A 23304-nucleotide genomic window follows, 5' to 3' on the forward strand; every position below is an offset into this window, starting at 1 on the left:
CATTGGGGTACACGTACCCCTTCGGGTCCCTACATTTGTATCTTTGGGGTAAATACCCAGTAGTGCAATTGCTGGATCGAACAGTAGCTCTAATTTCAACTGTTTGAGGAACCTCCATACTGTTTTCCAGAGGGGTTGCACCAGCTTGCATTCTCACCAACAGTGTAGGAGGGTTCCCCTTTCTCCACATCCCCGCCAACATCTGTCGTTCCCTGACTTGTTAATTTTAGCCATTCTGACGGGTGTGAGGTGGTATCTCATTGAGGTTTTGATTTGGATTTCCCTGATGCCGAGCGATGTTGAGCACTTTTTCATGTGCCTGTTGGCCATTTGGATGTCTTCTTTGGAGAAATGTCTGTTCATGTCTTCTGCCCATTTCTTGATTGGATTATTTGTTCTTTGGGTGTTGAGTTTGATAAGTTCTTTATAGATTTTGGATACTAGCCCTTTATCTGATATGTCATTTGCAAATATTTTCTCCCATTCTGTCGGTTGTCTTTTGGTTTTGTGGACTGTTTCTTTTGCTGTGCAAAAGCTTTTTATCTTGATGAAATCCCAATAGTTCATTTTTGCCCTGGCTTCCCGTGCCTTTGGCGATGTTTCTAGGAAGAAGTTGCTGTGGCTAAGGTCGAAAAGGTTGCTAAGGTAGCTCTCTTTTTAACTTTTTGAGGAACCTCCACACTGTTTTCCAAAGTGACTATACCAACTTGCTTTCCCACCAATAGTGTAGGAGGGTTCCCCTTTCTCCACAACCTCTCCAACATTTGTTGTTTCTTGCCTTGTCCATTTTTGCCATTCTAACTGGTGTAAGTGGTATCTCAATGTGGGTGTTTTTTTTTTTTTGTATTCTTTTTTTTAATTTTTTTATTGTTATGTTAATCACCATATATTACATAATTTGTTTTGGTGTACTGTTCCATGATTCATTGTTTGTTCATAACACCCAGTGCTCCATGCAGAACGTGCCCTCTTTAATACCCATCACCAGGCTAACCCATTGAATTTTCCTGATGGCTAATGATGATGAACATTTTTTCATGTGTCTGTTAACCATTTGTACGTCTTCTTTGGAGAAGTGTCTGTTCATGTCTTCTGCCCAGTTTTTGACTTGATTATTTGTTTGTTTGGGTGTTGAGAGTTTGAGTTCTTTATAGATCTTGGATACCAGCCCTTTGTCTGTAGTGTCATTTACAAATATCTTCTCCCATTCTGTAGGTTGCCTCTTTGCTTTGTTGACTATTTCCTTTGCTGTGCAGAAGCTTTTTATCTTGATGAAGTCCCAAAAGTTCATTTTTCTTTTGTTTCACATGCCTTTGGAGAGGTTTCTTGAAAGAAGTTGCTGTGGCCGATGTCGGAGAAGAGGTTACTGCCTATGTTCTCCTCTAGGATTTTGATGGATTCCTGTCTCACATTCAGGTCTTTCATCCATTTTGAGTTTATCTTTGTGTATGGTGTTAGAGAATGGTCGAGTTTCATTCTTCTGTATATAGCTGTCCAATTTTCCAAGCACCATTTATTGAAGAGACTGTCTTTTTTCCATTGTATACTTTTTCTTGCCTTGTTGAAGATTGACCATGGAGTTGAGGGTCCATATCTGGGCTCTCTATTCTGTTGCCATTGGTCTATATGTCTGTTTTTGTGTCAGTACCATGCTATCTTGGTGATCACGGCTTTGTAATATAGCTTGAAATCAGGCAGTGTGATGCCCCCAGCTGTTTTTCTTTTTCAACATTTCCTTGGCAATTCGGAGTCTTTTCTGATTCCTTATAAATTCTAGGTCCTGTGACTTTACTGAATTTATCAATTCCAGCAGTTTTTGGTGTAGTGGTTTTCCTTTTTTTTCTTAAGATTTTATTTATTTAATTGAGAGTGAGCGAGCGAGAGAGAGCACAAGCAGGGGTAGAGGCAGAGGGAGAAGCAGACTCCCCTCTGAGCAGGGAGCCCAACATGGAGCCTGATCCCAGGACTCTGGGATCATGACCTGAGCCAAAGGTGGACTTAACCACCTGAGCCTCCCAGGCACCCCTTTCAAGGTTTCTATACATAGTATCATGTCATCCACAAATAGTGAAAGTTTGACTTCTTCCTTGCTGAATTGGGTGCCTTTTATTTCTTTTTGTTGTCCGATTGCTGAGGCTAGGATTTCCAATGTTAAATAACAGTGGTGAGAGTGGATATCACTCTCTTGTTCCTGACCATGGAGGAAAAGCTGTCTGTTTTTCCCCATTGAGGATGATATGAGCTATGGGTGTTTCATATGTTGATGTATGTTCCCTCTAAACCTACTTTTAAAGGGTTTTTATCACAAATGGATGTTGAACTTTGTCAGATGCTTTTTCTGCATCTATTGAAATGATCATATGTTTCTTATCCTTTCTTTTATTAATTTGTTGTATCACATTGATTGATTTACAAATATCAAACCACCCTTGCAGCCCAGGAATAAATCTCACTTGATCATGGTGAATGATTCTTTTAATATATTTGGATTCGGTTTGCTAGTATGTTATTGAGAATTTTTGCATCCATGTTCATCAGGGATATTGGCCTGCGGTTCCTTATTTTAGTGGTGTCTTTGTCTGGTTTTGGAATCAGGGTAATGCTGGCCTCATAGGATGACTGTGGAAGTTTGTCTTCCTTTTCTATTTTTTGGAATAGTTTGAGAAGAATAGGTATTAACTCTTCTTTTTTTAAGATTTTATTTATTTATTTGAGAGAGAGAGAGAGAACTGCACAAGCAGGGGGAGGGGCAGAGGGATAGGGAGAAGCAGACTACCCCCTGAGCAGGGAGTCCAGGCTCTATCCCAGGACCCTGGGATTATGACCTGAGCCGAAGGCAGCCAGTTAACCGACTGAGCCACCCAGGTGTCCCGGTATTAACTCTTCTTTAAATGTTTGGTAGAATTAGCCTGTGAAGCCATCTGGCCCTGGAATTTTGTTTGTTGGGAGTTTTTTGATTATTGATTCAATTCTTTTGCTGGTTATCGGTCTGATTAAGTTTTCTAATTTTCCTGTTTCAGTTTTGGTAGCTTATATGTTTTCAGGAATTTAACCATTTCTTCCAGATTGCCCAATTTGTTGTCATATAGTTTTTTATAATATTCTTTTATAATTGCCTGTACTTCTGGGTTGTTGGTTGTTATTTCTCCTCTCTCATTTGTCGTTTTATTTATTTTGGTCCTGTCTCTTTTCTTTTTGATAAATCTGGCTAGAGGTTTGTCAATTATTATTTTTTTCAAAGAACTAGCCCGTGGTTTCACTGATCTGTTCTTTTTTTTTTTCCCCCTTCCTTCAGCTTGCTTTAGGTTTCATTTGTTGGTCTTTTTCTAGTTCCTTTAGGTGTAAGGTTAGGTTGTTTATTTGAGATTTTTCTTGCTTCTTGAGGAAGGCCTGTATTGCTATATACTTTCCCCTTAGGATGGTTTTTGCTGCATCCCAAAGATTTTGGACTGTTGTGTTTTCATTTTCATTTGTTTCTATGTATTTTTTTTTATTTTTTCTTTGAGTTCCTGGTTAAACAATTCATTGTTTAGTAGCATGTTCTTTAACCTCCATGTATTTGTGATTTTTTCAAACCTTCCAGTCTTTTGGTGTGTGGTATGATTTCAATCTTTTTGTATTTTTTTGAGGGCTGATTTGTGACCTAATATGGGATCTATTCTGGAGAACGTCCTTTGTACACTTGAAAAAAAATGTGTATTCTGCTGTTTTTGAATGGAATGTCCTGAATATATGTTAAGTCCTTCTTGTCCAGTAGATTTAGAGGGAAGATGGCAGCAGAGTTGAAGTATCCTAGGCTCATCTCCTCCCATGAAAACAATTATATAACTATTAAAACACCCTTAATACCCCAGAAGTCAACCTGAAAAATGATGGAATAAACTCCACAACTAAAGGGAGAGAAGAAACCACACTGAAGAATGTAGGAAGTGTGGAGACATGGTTTAGGGTAGAAACAGATCATAAATACTGTGGAAGGGAGACACCATGATTTCAGAGAAGGGTGAGAGAGTAAAAGGAGTACACAGGGGAACACACAAGGAGAAAATCTCCCTGAAGCCATTGCCTTGAAAATCAAGAGGGTCTGAATTTCATGAGTTCTGGAACTAGTGGGGTTTAAAGCCTGGAGTTTTTAAGTGAGTGGGCTTGGCTGGGGTAGAGCCTAGACACTGCCCTGCTCTTGAAGAGAAGGCAGGCAAACAACCTGGGGACAGATGGTATAGAAATAGTGATTTGAAGAATGCCTAGGCACACAGGGCAGAGATTATTCCAGTCTTCTTAGAGACCTTCCCTGAGAGCCAGCATTCACAGAGATGCCTCTCTGAGAACAAAAATGCTGGTTCGTGCCATTTCTTCCCCCACCCCTCAGCATAAACACAGGTCAAGAAGCAGCAGAGCACAGACACTGGCTGCCTAACTTGTTTACACCAAGTCCTATGCTCTGTGCTCTGGCAGGACTGCCCTTTCTAGTCAAGTTTGCCTCAGTCCCAGCATGGTGGGCCCTTCCCCCAAGAAGACTAGCAGAGCCTTCCTCCACCAACACTCCCCCCCCACCCCCACTTATACCACATCTCCTGACCAGAGAGTTCTGCAGGGCCTCAGTTCTCCTCAATTAATATCAGGTCTCATTTCACAAGCAGACCAGAGCATACCTAGTTAAAACTCTACATTCAGGCCAAGGATGAAACACTGCCCACAGTAGGCTAGGAGAGCCCCTGCAGACAACTGGCTTGAAGGACAGAGCAGCCAAAACACAGCAACAGAGCACACACATTGCACACACCAGGGACACTCTCTGAAGTGTCAGGTTGTGGACACTACATGACCTCTTCTTCAGAAGGCTATTACTTTCAGGAACAGGAAACATAATTGGCTTTTCTAACCACAAAAGAAGACAGAGACTTAGACAAAATGCCAAGACAGAGGAATTTATCCCAAATGAAAGAATAAGATAAAGCCACAGCCAGAGAGCTAAGTTAAACAGAGATAAGTAACATGCCTGATGGAGAATTTAAAGTAACATTCATAAAGATACTCGCTGGGCTTAAGAAAAGACCAGAAGATATCAGGGAGACCCTTACCACATAGATAAACAAGTTAAAAAAGAATCAATCAGAGATGAAGAATGCAATAAACAAGATTGGGAACAGGCTTGATGCAATGAATAGCAGACTGGAAGAAGTAGAGGAATGAACCAGTGATACAGTAGACAAAATAATGGAAAATAATGAAGTTGAACAAAAGAGAGAAAGAATTATGGAACAAGAGAATAGACTTAGGGAATCAGTGACTCCCTCAAACATAATGACATCCATATTATAGGCTTCCCAGAAGAGGAGAGAGAAAAAGGAGCAGAAAATTTATTTCAAAAAAATAACAGCAGAAAACTTTCCTAATCGGGAAGGAAACAGACATCCAGAAGGCACAGAGAACTCCCATCAAAATCAATAAAAGCAGGCCAACACCAAGACATATTGTAATTAACTTTGCAAAATATTCTGATAAAGAAAAAAATCTTAAGATCATCAAGGCTAAAGAAATCCTTAACTTATAAAGGAAGACCTATAAGGCTAGCTAGAGATTTCTCAACAGAAACTTGGCAAGCCGAAATAGAATGGCATGATGCACTCAAAGTACTGAAGAGGAAAAATCTGCAGCCAAGAATACTCTATCCAACAGGGCTATCATTTGGAATAGGAAAGATGAGGAGTTTCCCAGACAAAAAACTAAAGTTCATGACTATTAACCAGCACTGCAAGAAACATTAAATGGAACTCTTTGAGTGGAAAGGAAAAATCAAAAGTGACAAAGACAAAAAAACGATCAGAGAACATCTCCAGAAACAATGACAAAAGGAGTATAAAATGGCAGTAAGTTCATATCTATCAATAATTACTTTGAATGTAAGTGGACTAAACATCCAAAAGACTCCAATCAAAAGACATAGGGTATCAGAATGGATTAAAAAAAAAAAAGAAGAAAAAGACCCATCTAGATCTGCCTACAAAAGACTCATTTTATACTGAAGGACAATTGCAGATTGAAAGTGGGGAGGGTGGTAGTGGAAAAACATTTATCACACAAATGAATCTTAAAAGAAAGATGGAGTAGCAATATTTCTATGAGACAAACTAGACTTTAAAACAAAGATTGTAACAAGAGATGAAGAAGGGCATGATATCATAATAAAGGGGATAATTCAACAAGATCTAACCAATTATAAATATTTATGCACCCAACATGAGAGCCCCAAATATATAAAACAATTAAAAACAAACATAAAGGAACTCATTGATAATGATACAATAAATGTAAGGGACTTTAACATCCCACTTACATCAATGGACAAGTCATCTAAACAGAAAATAAGCAAGGAAACAATAGCTTTGTATATTTACCTTATTGTATGTTATTTTCAAACTTTGCTTTTAGAATATTATAATTATTCATTCATTGTATTCTTAGGATATATTTCCAAAATTAAATCTGTTGCATAGCTGTCTTTGACAATTTTTAAAAAGCTATTAAAACATACATAAATTTAATCCTAGAAAGACTGAAGCCATTTATATTCCTATTAGCATTTTGTATCTGAATCATAATGACAAAACTATCATTAAAAATTTCATTTGAAAAGTTAACAAATTTAAGTCATTATAGTTAACATGCATTTCTTGATTACTAGTGAGTTTAGTTTTTTCCTTGTGTGTGTTTGCTATGTTTTTGTGTATTAATTGTGATTTCCTTGTCAATTTTTTTATTTCACTAATAGAATATTTATGCATTCTTATAAGTGTAAAAGTATTGTTACATAAGAAGTATATAAACTTTTTTAGACAAAAATCATACAAGCTTTTTAGAAAGTATATAAGAATTTTTAATTGTTGCAAATTATTTTCCCTGTTTGCTAATTGTCCTCATTTCTTGAATATCATTTAATTTTTTTCAATGTGTATATATTCATATCATGTTAAAAATATTTAAACTTGGAGATAAGGCAAAAATGTAAGCACCAGATCCTTTCAATGTCATATTAGAGTATTATGTGATAGGCTTAACCCAGCATTACTTAATTATCTAGGGGAATGTACCTCAATTTGACTTTACTATTTACCAGTAATTAAGGGCTTAGGCTCTGTGGAGAGACACATTAAATTAAAGATCTTTGCCCAGTAGAATAAAATAGCCCAAAAGGTTACAGTTTTATTGCTATGTAAGATATTAATGAGTTTGGTTTCTAACTCAGCAAATCTATTTCAATATATCTTTCTTTGCATACTATAAAAATCCTTGTTTTACGAAATAGTCTGAAACAGCATTGACATTTAAATGGTCATAGTACTAATGATAATATATCTTTGATATGTTTATTTTTATATATTCATGATAGTCATGTTTTTCAATTTTCAATATTTTGAAAAGTTTTTGCAGGCTCTACCAATACTCCCAATTACACTCAGTTGTCAGAGCCCATTAAGCTACATAGTTTGAGAGGTGTACCTGTCAGGCTATTTAAATTCAAACAGGTCTTCTCTTGGTTTCTGAGGTGATTTCCAAGTAGTCCTAGAGCTTTATTTTTGAAGACCTCTCATTTGTAGTGATTAGAATATGGTTTTATAGACTGAGAATTTGGTGATTTTTTTAAAGAGATAATGGGATTTATTCTCTCTTTGGTGAGCAATGATGAAAAATATGGTTTGATATTTTCTGTTTGTTTTCTGCTATTTGTGAGAAGAAAATTTATATGCCCCTTAGAAATCAGAGCAACTTTTTGAGATAAGTATTGTGGATTTCTGTATATCTGTTTACTTTTGACTTTTGAAGCTGCAGGATTTCTCCATGTATATATGTGTGAAAACCCTTTTCCTCTCATTATGTGAGTGTGAAGTGCTTTCTTATTTCTGGAGTGTATTATTAAATTTTATTATAATCTCAAATTAAAGTGGCTCTGTCTTAGTTACTTTTTTATTGTGGAAAAATACATATAATATAAAATTTACCATTTTAAACACTTTAAATGAACATCTAAGTGTCATTAACTATATTAACAATGCTGTGGAACCAGCACCACTATATAGTTCTAGAACTTTTTCATTAATCCTCCCCAACCAACCCCTCCGAAATGTTCCTGTATCCTTTAATCAGTCACTCCCCTTTTCTTCCTTCCCTAGCCCCTGGTTACCTCTAACCTGCTTTCAGTCTTTGCCTATTTGGGATATTCCACACAAATAGAATTATACAATATATGACATTTTGTAGTTTAGCTTCCTTCATTTAGCATGTTTTCAAGGTTTATCCATGTTGCAGCATGCATAGCTATTTCATTCCTTTTTTTAACTGAGTAACATCCCATTGTATGGATTTACCATATTTTATCCATTCATCCTGTAATGGACATTGGGTTGTTTCCAACTTTGGTAATTGTCAGTGGTGCTAGTATTATCATACATGTACAAGTTTTTGCTTGAATACCTGTTTCCAATACTTTAGGGATATACCTAGAAATAGAATTACTGGACCATATTCTAATTCTTTTTAACCTTTGAGGAACTGCCACACTGTCTTCCACAGTGATTGTACCATGTTACATTCCTATCAGCAATGTGCTGATTTCTCCACATTTCCACCAACATTTGTCTCTTTGATTATAACCATTCTAGGGCATGTAAAATGGTATCTGACTGTGTATGTGTATGTGAGTGTTTGTTTAGCGTCTTTTCATGTGCTTGTTATTAATTTCTATATACTCTTTGATATACAGGGAAATGTGCATTCAAATTATTTGCTCATTTTTTGGAGTGCTTGGGTGGTGCAGTCAGTTAGGTGTCTGACTCTTGGTATTGGCTCAGGTCATGATCTCAGGTCGTGAGATGAAGCCTCATGTCAGGCTCCATGCTCAGCATAGAGTCTGCTTAGATTTTCTCTCCCTTGCCTTCTGCCCTTCCTCCTGCATTCTCTCTCTCTAAAATAAATAAATAATCTTTCAAATTCTTTGCTCAGTATTTTAATTTGGTTGTTGAATTTCTGTTGTTAAATTGTAGGCATTCTTTGTATATTCTGGATAATAAAGACTAAAGCCCTATCAGATATATGATTTGGAAATATTTTGTCCCATTATGCAAACTTGTTTTTTGTTTTGTTTTGTTTTTAATTTCTTAGTAGTGTCCTTAGATGCACAAGCTTTTTAGTATATGTGCTGCCAAAGTGAGCATGATGCACAAACTTTTGAAATTTTGAAGTCTAATTTATCTATTTTTGTTGTTGTTCTTACTTATGCTTTTGATGTCATATCTAAGAAACCATTACCAAATCCAAGGTCATTAAGATTTATCTCTATATTTTCTTCTAAGAATTTTATAGATTTAGTTCTTATATCTAGGTTTTTGACTCTATAAATTATTTTTGTATATAATATAGGTAAGGGTCCAACTTCATTTGTTCGCATGTGGATATCTAGTTATCCCAGAACCTTTTTGTCAAAAGGCTATTCTTTTCCCATTGAATGGTCTTGGCACTCAGGTCAAAAATTAATTAATCATAGATTCATGGGTTTACTTATGGACTTTCAGTTCTGTTCCATTGCTCTATATGTCTATTTTTATGTCAGTATCATACTCTTGGTTATGTAGCTTTATAGTAAGTTTTGAAATCATAAATGTGAATCATCCAACTTTTTTTTCTTTTTCAATATAGTTTTCACTCTTCTAAGCATTAGTTGGTTTACTAATAGATTAAAATATCCCTTGGGCACCTGGGTGGTTTAGTCAGTTGAGTGTCAGATTTTTTTTTCTTAAAGATGTTATTTATTTATCTGAGAGAGAGAGAGAGAGTGAGTGGGAAGGAGAGGGAGAGAGAATCTGAAGCAGACTCTACACTGAGCTCAGAGTCAGACATGGTGCTTGATACTATGACCAAGAGTTGGACACCTAACCCAGGCGCCCTAAGTGTCTGACTCTTGGTCTCAGCTCAGGTCATGATCTCAGGGTTGTGGAATCAAGCCCCGTGTCAGGCTCTGCACTCAGTGAGGATTCGGCTTGAGATTCTCTCTCCCTCTGCCTTGCCCCTCCGCTGCTTGGTGCGCACAAGCACGCTCTCTCTACTTCTCTCAAAACTAACTAAATAAATCTTTAAAAATAATCCTTAAATTGTAGGATATGAAAAAAAATAAACAAAAACCAGCTTTTATCCTGCTTTTAGGATAGCAGTTTTCTATATTCAACATGCCACTAATATATATTTTAACTTTGCAATATGTCCGTTTTTGTGGAGTTACATAATGACTCTTTCTGTGAAAGACTTTTCAATTCTCTCTATATATAAGATTCAAAGAAAACTCTCCTACATGAGAAGTATTTATCAAAGATATTTGCCTAAGAAAAAAATGAGGCCTTCTTCATTTTTGGACTTTCCCCACATACCAAGAATAGGAACTTTACTGTGTAATGTAGGCCCCCATTTTCTGTGTACAGGCTCCAACTACTTTAATAACACACTTAGGCAGAAGGAAAGCTTTTCCAATACTCTGTCCATTATCTTAAGAGAGAATGTATTATTTTTCTGGGCAATTCAATAGGTAGAAGAGGATTTTTAAGCTTCAGGGCTCAAGACTTAATGATAGATTTCTAAATTCCAAGTTTTATTTTATGGAACATCATTAACTAATATATTAATTTTATAAAACTTTATCACGTATAAAAAATAAATGGAAGAGATTACGTATTTTTCTTTAATATTCCTACTCAGGAAATGGAAAATGAACAAATATATATACACAAGTGCCATGGAGTTTTGCAGAAACTTACATGGGATAGACATGAAGACACCCACCCAAGTATAAATGAAGAAAGCAGCTAAGGAAGGTCTGTTGAAGGATATACCTCCTAAGCTAATTATTACTATAACAAATAATGATGAATGAGGTGAAATTTAAGAAAGGGAAGAAGTAACACATGCAAACATATTGATTCAAGAGGCCATACTAAACCAGGGTTCAACAAGAAATTCAGCATATCCTGAAGACAAGAAACAAGACAGTGAGTAAGAAGACATGCTGTTGTTGATGAAAGAGAAGATTGCTTTATAGTGTGCTAGCTCCTAAATTATTTTATGTCCATGTTATTTCTATAGCAATGTGGCATGGTAATTTAGAGTATGTCACTGAAAACTACTAGACCTTTCCTTACTGGGTCAAATTCTAACTGTATCATTTACTTGGTATGTGACTTTAGACAAATTACTTAATAATTTTGAGCTTCAATTTGTAAATTACATGAATAGCTAAAAACACATGTAACATTATGTTATACATAGCATTTCTCAATAAATATTAAGTGTCATTATTAGGATATTATTATTGCTATTCCAGTATTAGTACACAAAACACACATTTATTAGAGTGTATGAATATATAATATAACTTTGAAAGTCTTTTCATGATTCCTTAGGTTTTAGGATATAAAAGAATGGTCACCTTCATGCCCCTGAAGAAAAGTAAACATCATGATTTACGAAAGATATATTGACCTATTGAAATCTTCAGAAGTAATCTCAAAAGTACAGACAAAAATATCCTTTTAAGCTTGAATAGAGTCTAAATTAAAAAATTCATTTTAAGAAAATCAAAAGAATATGGAACAAACATAATTTAGCTACACATATCTAATGCAAATGAAGGAAAATCCCTGTAGACAATGAATGTGATATATGCAAAATGAATACATTCAAATTTTAACCCAGATTCTACACCTGCCACACACAATTGCCAATTTTTTCTTATTTTTTGTCTTTTCATCTGTGTAGAAAAATAAAATAGGATTCTATAAAATAGGGATATTTCAGTTTTCACAAAGACAAATCTTTGAAAATAATGAAATGCTTAGTGTCAGAATTAAATATCTCATGTCTACCTATGGACAACCAATGATTTCACATTAACACTTCACATTACATAGAAACTTCATCAGTAATTTGCACTTTTAACCCCAAAAGAAAAGTGTCACTTTGGATATAATTACACCAATTATTTCTAAGTAGTAAAGAATGGCTCAAATTTATAAATATAATGTGTTTCAATAATTCTCCAATCTATATAAAATATTCAAACTAGGTAATGCAAATTGACTAAGGTCAATGAACTAGTGAAGTTCATAAACCTCTGAAAGTATGTTGAAGTTATAGGGAATTTATTGATCTGTAGATGTAGATGTAGATGTAGAAATTTTTCTAAGAGAATTATAATTAAGCATTTTCCTACTTTCTATGTAACCCCACCCCTTGAGAGGATTGGAAATAGATACTGAACACTTAATTAAGCCAGATCATTAATTAAAATGCTGCACTGCCTCATTACTGGTTCACACTGGTATCAGAACACCACAACAAACAAATCCTACTTAGGCGTCCCCCATCAATTTTATAATCACCCTTGGATTTGGTTTAAGAGGTCCACACCTCTCAAGACCCTGGTATATCAGCTTAAAGCTTACAGTATGATGTGGAAATTTTTCCCAAGTTTAAGAACAGCAGAAATCACTTAAAATATTTCATTTTAATGTGTGTTCTAAATGTTCTTTCCAATATTTTACCATATTCAGTCTAATAAAAACTCACTGGTATTCACACTAAAATTATTGATTAAGGTGAAAACACCTTAAACACCTTCTCTGTCCCCCTCCCTGTGCTGTGATTCCCTCTGCTCATTGGGAAGCCTGAACCACATCTTCTACTCCTGTCACACAAGGTAAGGTCTGAGTTAAGTGTAAAGCCAAGATGTTCATATATGAGACACTACATAGTAGCTTTTCTTGTATGTCTCTTTACTCTTCTTCTGAGGCTCTAACCCTGATTAGGGTAAGGTTTGTATAGGGTGGGTATTTGACCTCTCTGGAAACAAAACAAAACAAAACAAAATATAACTTGAAGACCAGGTTTGATGGACTGCATGTTGAGTTCTAAGTAAGAGAGTTCCCTTCAGGAAAACAAAGAGGGCTGAGGAAATCTCAGGTTCTTGACCCAATGATAGATAGAGGAGGAAAAGCCTGGAAAGAGAAGTGTAAAAGCAAAGCTAACTAACTTGTGTGATTTGATAGCCTATCCCTGGGAATGTTCATAGTATTTTTATTCATAAACAAATTTTGATATATTCTTCCAATGAAATACTACTCAGCAATCAATGGGAATGAACTGCTGAATGATGAATCAATGTGGATAAGTCTTAAAGCTATTAGGTTGAGAGATGAAAGACAAAACAATACATATCATGATTCCATTTATATAAAGATCAAGAATAGGTAAAACTCATTCATGGTTTTATTTACTTCAATAAAGGTAGAACAGTGATTGCTCTGGGTGACAGGGTGAGGCTTGACTGGAAATGGGCATTGGGGAACTCTCTGGAGAAACAGAAATGTTTCTATCTTGACAGTGGTATGGGTCACAAGAGTATATATATTTGAACTACATTTCAGAGTTATGCATTTCACTATACATGTATTATATCTATATTTGTTTTTTTAGAGAGAGAGCAGAGGGAGAGGGAGGGAGAGAATATTAAGCAGGCCCCACACCTGGCACAGAGTCTGACCCTGAGATCATGACCTGAACTGAAATCAAGAATTGGATTCAACCCACTGAGCCACCCAGCACCCCATGTGTATTATATTTTAATTAAAATATTGTTCTACAGCCAAATACAAGAAAGAAGGAAGGCAGGGAGGGAATGAGGAAGGGATGGTACAAGCTTGGGTTATTAGGCTAATATAGTACAATCCATATTCCCAGGTCTGCTACTTACTGTATGACCTTGGCCATATTACTAAAACTATCTAATTTTTTAGGTTTGTTACCTAAATAAAAGAGTTTTTCATGGTACTGTAAGATTGTCATGAAGATTAAATAACATGACAAATGTATGCAAAGTCTTTAGCCCTGGGCTGCCTCACAGTTAATAACTGCTGGATGGCAGTGATAATGGTGATGGATAATAAGTACAGTGTAGGAATTATCTGGGGAATATGGCTGAATTGCAACACCTAAAGAGAAAAACTTGAGAAATTACAAACATCTTCTCAAGGTAGTGGTGAGACAATGCGTACTACTAAGAAAATTCTACCTTCTCCCACCAGGAGTCCTTGTAAGAGTGACATCATCTTTAAACCCTGCTTGGCAATCCCTGACACACCACTGTGATGCCCAGGGAAGACAGGGTGACCTAGAAGTCCAACTACTTCCTTAAGATCATCCAACTTTTGGATGATTATCCAAAACGCTTCATTGTGGGAACAGACAATGTGGGTTCCAAGCAGGTGCAGCAGAGCCACATGTCCCTCTGCAGGAAGGCTGTGGTGGGCAAGAACTCCATGAAGCACAAGGCCATCCAAGGGCACTGGAGAACGCCCTAGCCCTGAAGAAATGGTTGCCTCATATTCAGGGGAATGTGGGTTTTGTGTTCACCCAGGAGGACCTCACTGAGATCAGGGACATGTTGCTGGTCAATAGGTATCAGATGCCACCTGTGCTGGTGCCATGGCCACATGTGAAGTCCCTGTGCCTGCCCAGAAAACTGTTTTGGGCCTGAGAAGAGTCCCTTCTTTCAGGCTGCAGGCATCACAACAAAAATCTGCAAGGGCACCTCTGAAATCCTGAATGATGTGCAGCTGATAAAGACAGGAGGCAAGGAGGGGGAGACGAACCACGAGAGATGATGGACTCTGAAAAACAGACAGGGTCCTAGAGGGGAGGGGAGTGGGGGGAAGGGTTAGCCTGGTGATGGGTATTAAAGAGGGCACGTTCTGCGTGGAGCACTGGGTGTTATGCACAAACAATGAATCATGGAACACTACGTCAAAAACTAATGATGTATGGTGATTAACATAACAATAAAAAATTTAAAGAAAAAAAAAAAAGACAGGAGACAAAGTGGGTCCAGCGAAGCCACACTGCTGAATGTGCTGATTATTTCCCCCCCCCTTCTGCATCCAGCAGGTGTTTGACAATGGCAGCATCTACAACCCCAAAGTGCTTTATATCACAGAGGAAACTGCATTCTAGCTTCCTGGATGGTGCCCCAATGTTAGTGTTATGTCTGCAGACTGGTTACTGACTGTTGCACCAGGACCCCCTTCTATCAGCAATGTATACAAGTAGGTCTGGCTTTGTCACTGGAGACTGATTACACCTTCTCACTTGCTGAGAAGGTTGAGGCCTTCTTGGCTGATCCATATGCATTAGTGGTTACTGCCCATGTGGCTGCCACCACCACTGTCACTCCTGCTGCTGCTGCAGTCCCAGCCAAGTGTGAAGCAAAGGAAGAGTCAGAGGGGTTTGATGAGGATATGGGATTTGGTCTCTTTGACTAATCACCAAAAAGCAACTCGCAAAGCTAACTTTAGTTGTAAAACAAGGAAATAATGGCTTACTTCTCAAAAAAAAGAAAAATTCTAAGAAGGAAGGGCTCCAGTAAAAGAATGTCCAGTATGTATTAGTCACTGAAATATTTACTTCTCCGTTCTGTTGCAGAGCCAAATTGCCTCAAAAGGTAAAGAGTAAGTTAGAAAAAAAGCAAGAGATCCTTTGTGGCTACTAGAATTCTAACTACAGAGTAGAGTGAGAAGTGGGGTGCTGGAACCCAAATAAGCATGATCTGTCACAAATGGCAGTAGTTTCATCACATAAATCTTTTTAAGATTTTATTTATTTGAGAGATAGAGAGAGAATGGGGGGGCAAGGAGCAGAGGGAGAGGGACAGTTTTCAAACACATGTATACACACACACACACGCACACACAGCATCAAGAGAGTACAGAAAGTGAAGTTACAGCTCTAAAATATCTTCTCTTTCTCTAAGATTAAAACTTAAAGGCATACACATCACTGTAATTGGACCAAAATGTGAGAAGGAATCTATTACACCATCTTAATAACTATTTTTTAACTTTGTAAGTTAAATCCAGCTCTTAAAACTTAGAAAGCAGGGGCACCTGGGTGGCTCAGTCGTTAAGCGTCTGCCTTCAGCTCAGGTCATGATCCCAGGGTCCTGGGATCAAGCCCCACATCAGGCTCCCTGCTCAGTGGGAAGCCTGCTTCTCCCTCTCCCACTCCCCTTGCTTGTGTTCCCTCTCTTGCTGTCTCTCTCTGTGAAATAAATAAATAAAATCTTTAAAAAAAAAACTTAGAAAGCATTTTATATAATTTCTCCAAAATTAAAAAAAAATAACTTACCTTCTAACATGAAATTTAAAAACTTCTGTGAAAACATTTAGTTGGATATCTGGAATTTTTTCCTGAATTGATTGGACATATGATTTTACAGATCCAGATTATCCTTATAACAGGTAGTTATCATTTCTATTTGTCAAACCAGGTATATTTTACCTGCCCGGCCCTTTTTTTTTTTCCAGAGAAGCCTCTACTATGTACTTTGAAAATTTTTGTATTTTGTTTATTTCACACTTTAATTTTCCTACTTCTTTAACCATTGTTCTGTAAGGACATCTTTCTCCTCCGACAAAAACATCATTCTGAAAGTTCTGACCTATATCAGGTATTTCTGTCTCTCTCCAATTTCATTCAATTGCCACTCACTTAATGAGCTTGACCATTTCACCATGTGCTGGCTTCCTCATCTGTCCTTCCAGCTTTATGTTTGACTGAGCTTCTATTTGCCAAAAGCCTGCTGAATATTTCTATCAAAATGTCTCTCTGGAAACTCAAGCTTCACCTGTCCCAAACTGATGCTATTTTTGTAACAAATATTTTCCCCTAATATCCTCGTGCATCAAATTCATTCTGTATATAACTACCAAAATCCTATTCTCAAATAAAACCCTAAGTCACTTAAGTGCTCAAAAAGCATTTAATGGCTCTCTATTTTTCAGTCAGTAAAATCTCAATCTGTGATTCAAGTTCAGAGAGACAATTAACATGACCCCCCAGTTTTTCCAGTTTCAGCCATGTTTGTACTTCTTTCCCTCTGTCTAGCATGACCTTTTTTTTCTGTCATCTTTGAACACCCTCATCAAAGGTCATTAACCGCCTGAGATATCTGATCGGCACTTTTGTGTGAGATAATTTGGGAAATAAAAAGATCTTAAAAATAAAGTAAAACAAACCTATTTAAAACCTCTAAACATACTTTGGAACCAGTTTCTACAAAGAATAATTTACTGCAATGTATTCTCAAATTATCTGAAAAGCAAAATCATAATAAGAAACATTACATAATGGAAACTAATCCTAGCTAAAACATATGAGACAAATACATTAATACAAAAGATAGAGTTACTTTAAAAATAAAATATAACTTTCCATTTATCTTATAAAAATATTAAGATTAGAAATTCTAAATGTAAAGGACATGGATTTATTTAAAAACCAATATTGCCTCCCCCACACACACACACTAGCTGGATGTTCATAGGTTACAAGTCCTCTTATTTAAATCCTTGTATAGAAAACCAAACATTGCTTCAATGAACAATGAGTCACTTGATTCATAGAAGTGAAAACCTACAATTATGTACTCCAAATGTATATTTTTGTTACAACTGAATGATTCTAAAACACTTCCAATGAAGCATAACACATCAACAGTGACATACTGAAACATCAGTCTTCTGGATTGTCAGTGAAAATAATGGATAACCAATTACACTAAGTAGCAAAATATCAATCAGTATATTTTGCATTCTAAAAATAAAAAAATAAGAATTGCTTTATGTTCATTTCATTATTGACTCAATCCTTTTTTTGGAATTACAATATTGCCAGAGACTTTTATTTTTTATTACTAGAATAATAAATGGAGTTGCAGTATATCTACATAGGTGAGAGGGAAATTATTCCCTTAGTTAACCAAGCAGTTATGGATTTTTTTCTAAAATAAATAAAGACATTTATAAGACATCAAAAACCTAATTTCTATCCAAATTATCATTTATTCTTTTCCTAATTTATTCTTACTATTTCTCAGAAACACTATGATGAAAATCATTATGCATACAGTCTGCTATATATATATATATTTTTTTTTAGTTTGCTATATTTTTAATTTGGCTTAATGTTTGTGAAAAAAAAGATGAATAAAATCATAAAGTCACCTATAAATGATATCACAATATCATTTTCCTAAATGAAAATATGAGAGTATTTTTATATCAGAAAAAAATCTAAAATGCTTATATCTCATAAGTACACCCTTTTGCTGTAGTAAAGCAGTATCCTTTTTTGGGTTTTATTTTACTTCCTAAAAATGTGGCCAAAATGAAAATTGTAAGTTCTATTTGTGTGAAAATTGTCATTGGAATTTTGATAGGAATTACACTGAATCTGTATATTGCTTTGGGTAATATGGAATTTTAACAATATTAATTCTTCCAATCTATGAACATGAAATATCTTTCTATTTATTTGTGTCTTCTTCAATTTCTTTCATCAATGTCTTATATTTTTCACTGTACAGGTCTTTCACCTCCTTGGTTAAATTTACTCCTAGGTATTTTATTCTTTTGGATTTAATTGCAAAGGGGATTTTCTTAATTTCTCTGAAAATTCTTTGTTGCTATATAAAAATGCAACAGATTTTTGTATATTGAATTTGTACCCTACAGCTTTACTGAATTCATTTATTAGTTCTAGCAATTTTTTTGGTGGAGTCTAAGATTTTCTATATAGAAAAACCTGTCATCTGCAAGTAGTGACAGTTTTACTTCTTACCAATATGAATGTCTTTTATTTCTTTTCCCTGCCTAACTGCTCTGGCTAGGACTTTCAATACTATGGTGAATAAAAGTGGTGAGAATGGGTATCCCTGTCTTGTTCCCAAAAAGGAAAAGCCTTCAGGTTTTTGCTATTGAGTATGATGTTAGCTGTGGGCTTGTCATATATGCTCTTTATTATGTTGAAGTATGGTCCATCTAAACCCACTTTGTTGAGAGTTTTTATTATAAATGGATGTTAAATTTTGTCAAATGCTTTTTTCTGCATCTACTGAGATGATCATGTTTTTTTTAATTTTTATTTTGTTAATGTGTGTATGTTGAACCATCTTTGCATTCCTTAAATAAATCCTACTTGATCATGGTGTATGATGCTTTTAACATATTGTTAAATTTGGTTTGCTGAAAGCTGGTGGCATCACAATTCCAGACTTACAGCTCTATTACAAAGCTGTCATCGTCAAGACAGTATGGTACTGGCACAAAAACAGACACAGAGATCTATGGAACAGAATAGAGAGCCCAGAAATGGACCCTCAACTCTATGGTCAACAAATCTTTGACAAAGCAGGAAAGAATGTCCAATGGAAAAAAGACAGTCTCTTCAACAAATGGTGTTGGGAAAACTGGACAGCCACATGCAGAAGAATGAAACTGGACCATTTCCTTACACCACACCCAAAAATAGACTCCAAATGGTTGAAAGACCTAAACCTGAGACAGGAGTCCATCAAAATCCTAAAGGAGAACACAGGCAGCAACCTCTTCGACCTCAGCTGCAGCAACTTCTTCCTAGAAACATCTCCAAAGGCAAGGGAAGCAAGGGCAAAAATGAACTATTGGGATTTCATCAAGATAAAAAGCTTTTGCACAGCAAAAGAAACAGTCCACAAAACCAAAAGACACCTGACAGAATGGGAGAAGATATTTGCAAATGACCTCTCAGATAAAGGGCTAGTATCCAAAATCTATAAAGAACTTATCAAACTCAACACCCAAAGGACAAATAATCGAATCAAGAAATGGGTGGAAGACATGAACAGACATTTTTCCAAAGAAGACATCCAAATGGCCAAGAGACACATGAAAAAGTGCTCAACATCGCTCGGCATCAGGGAAATCCAAATCAAAACCTCAATGAGATACCACCTCACACCAGTCAGAATGGCTAAAATTAACAAGTCAGGAAACGACAAATGTTGGCGGGGATGCGGAGAAAGGGGAACCCTCCTACACTGTTGGTGGGAATGCAAGCTGGTGCAACCCCTCTGGAAAACAGTATGGAGGTTCCTCAAACAGTTGAAACTAGAGCTACCATACGATCCAGCAATTGCACTACTGGGTATTTACCCCAAAGATACAAATGTAGGGACCCGAAGGGGTACGTGCACCCCGATGTATATAGCAGCAATGTCCACAACAGTCAAACTGTGGAAAGAGCCAAGATGTCCATCAACAGATGAATGGATAAAAAAGAAGTGGTATGTATATACAATGGAATATTATGCAGCCATCAAAAGGAATGAGATCTTGCTATTTGCAACGACGTGGATGGAACTGGAGGGTGTTATGCTGAGTGAAATAAGTCAATCAGAGAAAGACATGTATCATATGACCTCACTGATATGAGGAATTCTTAATCTCAGGAAACAAAGTGAGGGTTGCTGGAGTGGTGGGAGGGATGGGGTGGCTGGGTGATAGACATTGGGGAGGGTATGTGCTGTGAACTGTGCAAGACTGTTGAATCACAGACCTGTACCTCTGAAACAAATAATGCAATATATGTTAAGAAAAAAGAAGACGAAGAAGAAGAAGAAGAAGAAGAAGAAGAAGAAGAAGAAGAAGAAGAAGAAGAAGAAGAAGAAGAAGAAGATAGCAGGTGGGGAAGAATGAAGGGGGGGAAATTGGAGGGGGAGATGAACCATGAGAGACGATGGACTCTGAATAACAAACTGAGGGTTCTAGAGGGGTGGAGGGGTGGGGGGATGGGTTAGCCTGGTGATGGATATTAAAGAGGACACGTTCTGCGTGGAGTACTGGGTGTTATATGCAAATAATGAATCATGGAACACTGCATCGAAAACTAATGATGTAATGTATGGTGATTAACATAACAAAATATTTAAAGAAAAAAATTTGGTTTGCTGATATTTTGTTGAAAGTTTTGCATCTATGTCCATCAGTGATATCGGCCTGCAGTTTTGTGTGTGTGTGTCGTCCTTGTCTAGTTTCAGTATCAGGGTAACGTTGGTCCATTAAAATGACTTTGGAAGTGTTCCCTCCTCTTCAAATTTGGAAGAGTTTGAGGATGACAGGTATTCAATCTTCTTTGACTGTTTGGTAGAATTCACCATTGAAGCCAATTGATCCTGTACTTTTGTTTGTTAGGAGTTTTTGATTACTGACTTAATCTTCTTACTAGTAATTAGTCTATTCAGATTTTTTATTTCTTATGATTCATTCAGTCTTGGAAGATCATATATTTCTAGGAATGTATCCACTTCTAGGTTGTCCAATTTTTTGCGTATATTTGTTTATAGTAGTCCATTATAGCCTTTTGTATTTTTTTGCTATCAGTTGTAACTTCTCTTTAATTTCTAATTTTATTTATATGAGCTTCTTCTCTTTTATTCTTAGTGAGGTTAGTTGTAAGTTTGTTATTTTCATTAATCTTTTCAAAGAAGCAACTCCTAGTTTCATTGATCGCTTCTACTGTCTTTTTAGTCTATATTTCATTTATTTTCACCTTGATTTTTATCATTTCCTTTCTTCTACTAATAATTTCACTTATATCTGGAATCTATAAAAAATAAAACAAAGGAATAAACAAAACAAAACTCAAAGATTCAGAGAACACAATTGTGGTTGCCAGAGGGCAGGAGGTTTGGGGGATTGGGCAAAATGGGGGAAGGAGATCAGGAGGGACAAACTTCCAGTTATAAAATAAATAAATCCTGGGGATATGTGTTACCAGGACTCTTGTTAATAATATTGTATTGCATTTGAAAGTGCTAACAAAGTAAATCTTAGAAGTCCTCATCAAATGAACAAAAATTGTGACTTTGTATGGTGAACAGATGGTGAATAGACTTAATGTAGATATCATTTCACAATGTATACAAATGTCAAATCATTGTTGCAAACCTAAAACTAATATAATGTATCTCAATTATACTTCAATAAGAAAGGAAATTATAGCCATTCAATTATAAGTCTGGAAATAGCACACCTATTTTCACATTAATTATAAATACAATTTGGTTATAGTATAGCAGTAAGACATGGCTTGATATAGAAAATTAAAGAGAACCAAGTTTAGAGATTTTTAGCCTCAGTGAAATTATCAATTAATAACAATTAGGAAATATAGACTCTGATAATTACATCAAAATCTGTAATATTCATTAAATCAACTTTGAGAAAAGCAGAACATAAAAAGCATTATAATAATCTATCTTAGCTCAGGGTGTTTTATTATATAAAGATCCTAGATCAAACAGATTGAAACATATGTTTGCTGGTGTTTATTTTAATATAATATAATGCTAAGCTATAAATCTTTATAGGATAATCAATGTCAACAACTAATCTACTAATATTACTATCATAAGAAAAACATAATTGCATAAATTCAAAGAGATGGGTAATGATTAGCATGATAGATGCCTTGTAAATCATAATAATGCCACATAAATTACATTTGTTGATATGATCACAATATCCAACATTTCTAAGATTTATATTGCTTATTTAAAAATTGCAGGAAAGATTCAGTGTCCCCAAACCAAGACTTCTAAAACAATTTGATAAGCAGCGTTTCCATATCTTCAATGTCATAAGCATAAAATAGCAAAAATCTAGGAATCTTACCTGATTTTAAGTGAAAATATTCATCTTAAGTTTAATTTAAAATGTTACTTTTAAAACAAATGTAAAGTATATAACTCAATCTTTCATGGGAAATCATACTGGTAAACTACAAAAAAACTACAAAAAGTGCTATAAAATTATTAAGACCAGAAATAATGATAGCCTCTGCAGTAGCTTATAGAGTGACCACAAATTCTTCCCATTGGTGTATGTCCTTTGTAAACCGACTTTACTGTTTTACCATCAGGAGATAGAGTCAATTTCTCCAATGAATTTGGGCTCAATCTTGTGACTTTTATTGGCTAATGGGGCGTGGACAAACTGACTATAAACAGAGCCTTGAGTTGCACTTGCACACGGGGGCTGCCTTCTTTTGCTGCTGCGAGCCATCACGTTTTCATGTGATCAAGCAGTGACTAACCTAAATGATGAAAGACTATATGTAATGTCATCTCGGCCATCATGGCCAACTGACAAATACCTGTGAGGACAGTCTAGATTTTCCATCCCCAGGCCCGTTAGTACAAACTAGAAAAACTGCCTGAATATGCAAAAATTTGAGAGGAATAATAAATGCTTATGGTTTTAAGGTGTTAAGTTTTGTGTTAAAGCCTTTTTTTTTAGCAAAAGCTATCTGAATCAGTCTTCAAATATTGCTTTTAAGCAATTAAACTATTTTTCATAACTATTATAACAAAAAATAGTTTAATAAACAACATGA

The 23304-nt window shown here is 35.8% G+C and overlaps 1 protein-coding gene and 1 pseudogene across 1 annotated transcript in view; one reads left to right on the forward strand and one right to left on the reverse strand.

Moving 5' to 3' along the window:
* The window catches only part of SGCZ (sarcoglycan zeta), a 1100701-nt gene that overhangs the window by 173116 nt on the left and 904281 nt on the right, over positions 1-23304 (reverse strand). The window lies entirely within an intron of this gene.
* LOC113925923 lies at positions 14187-15356 on the forward strand (annotated as a pseudogene).

Source organism: Zalophus californianus, chromosome 2 (genome assembly GCF_009762305.2).
Source record: "Zalophus californianus isolate mZalCal1 chromosome 2, mZalCal1.pri.v2, whole genome shotgun sequence".
NCBI lineage: Eukaryota > Metazoa > Chordata > Mammalia > Carnivora > Otariidae > Zalophus > Zalophus californianus.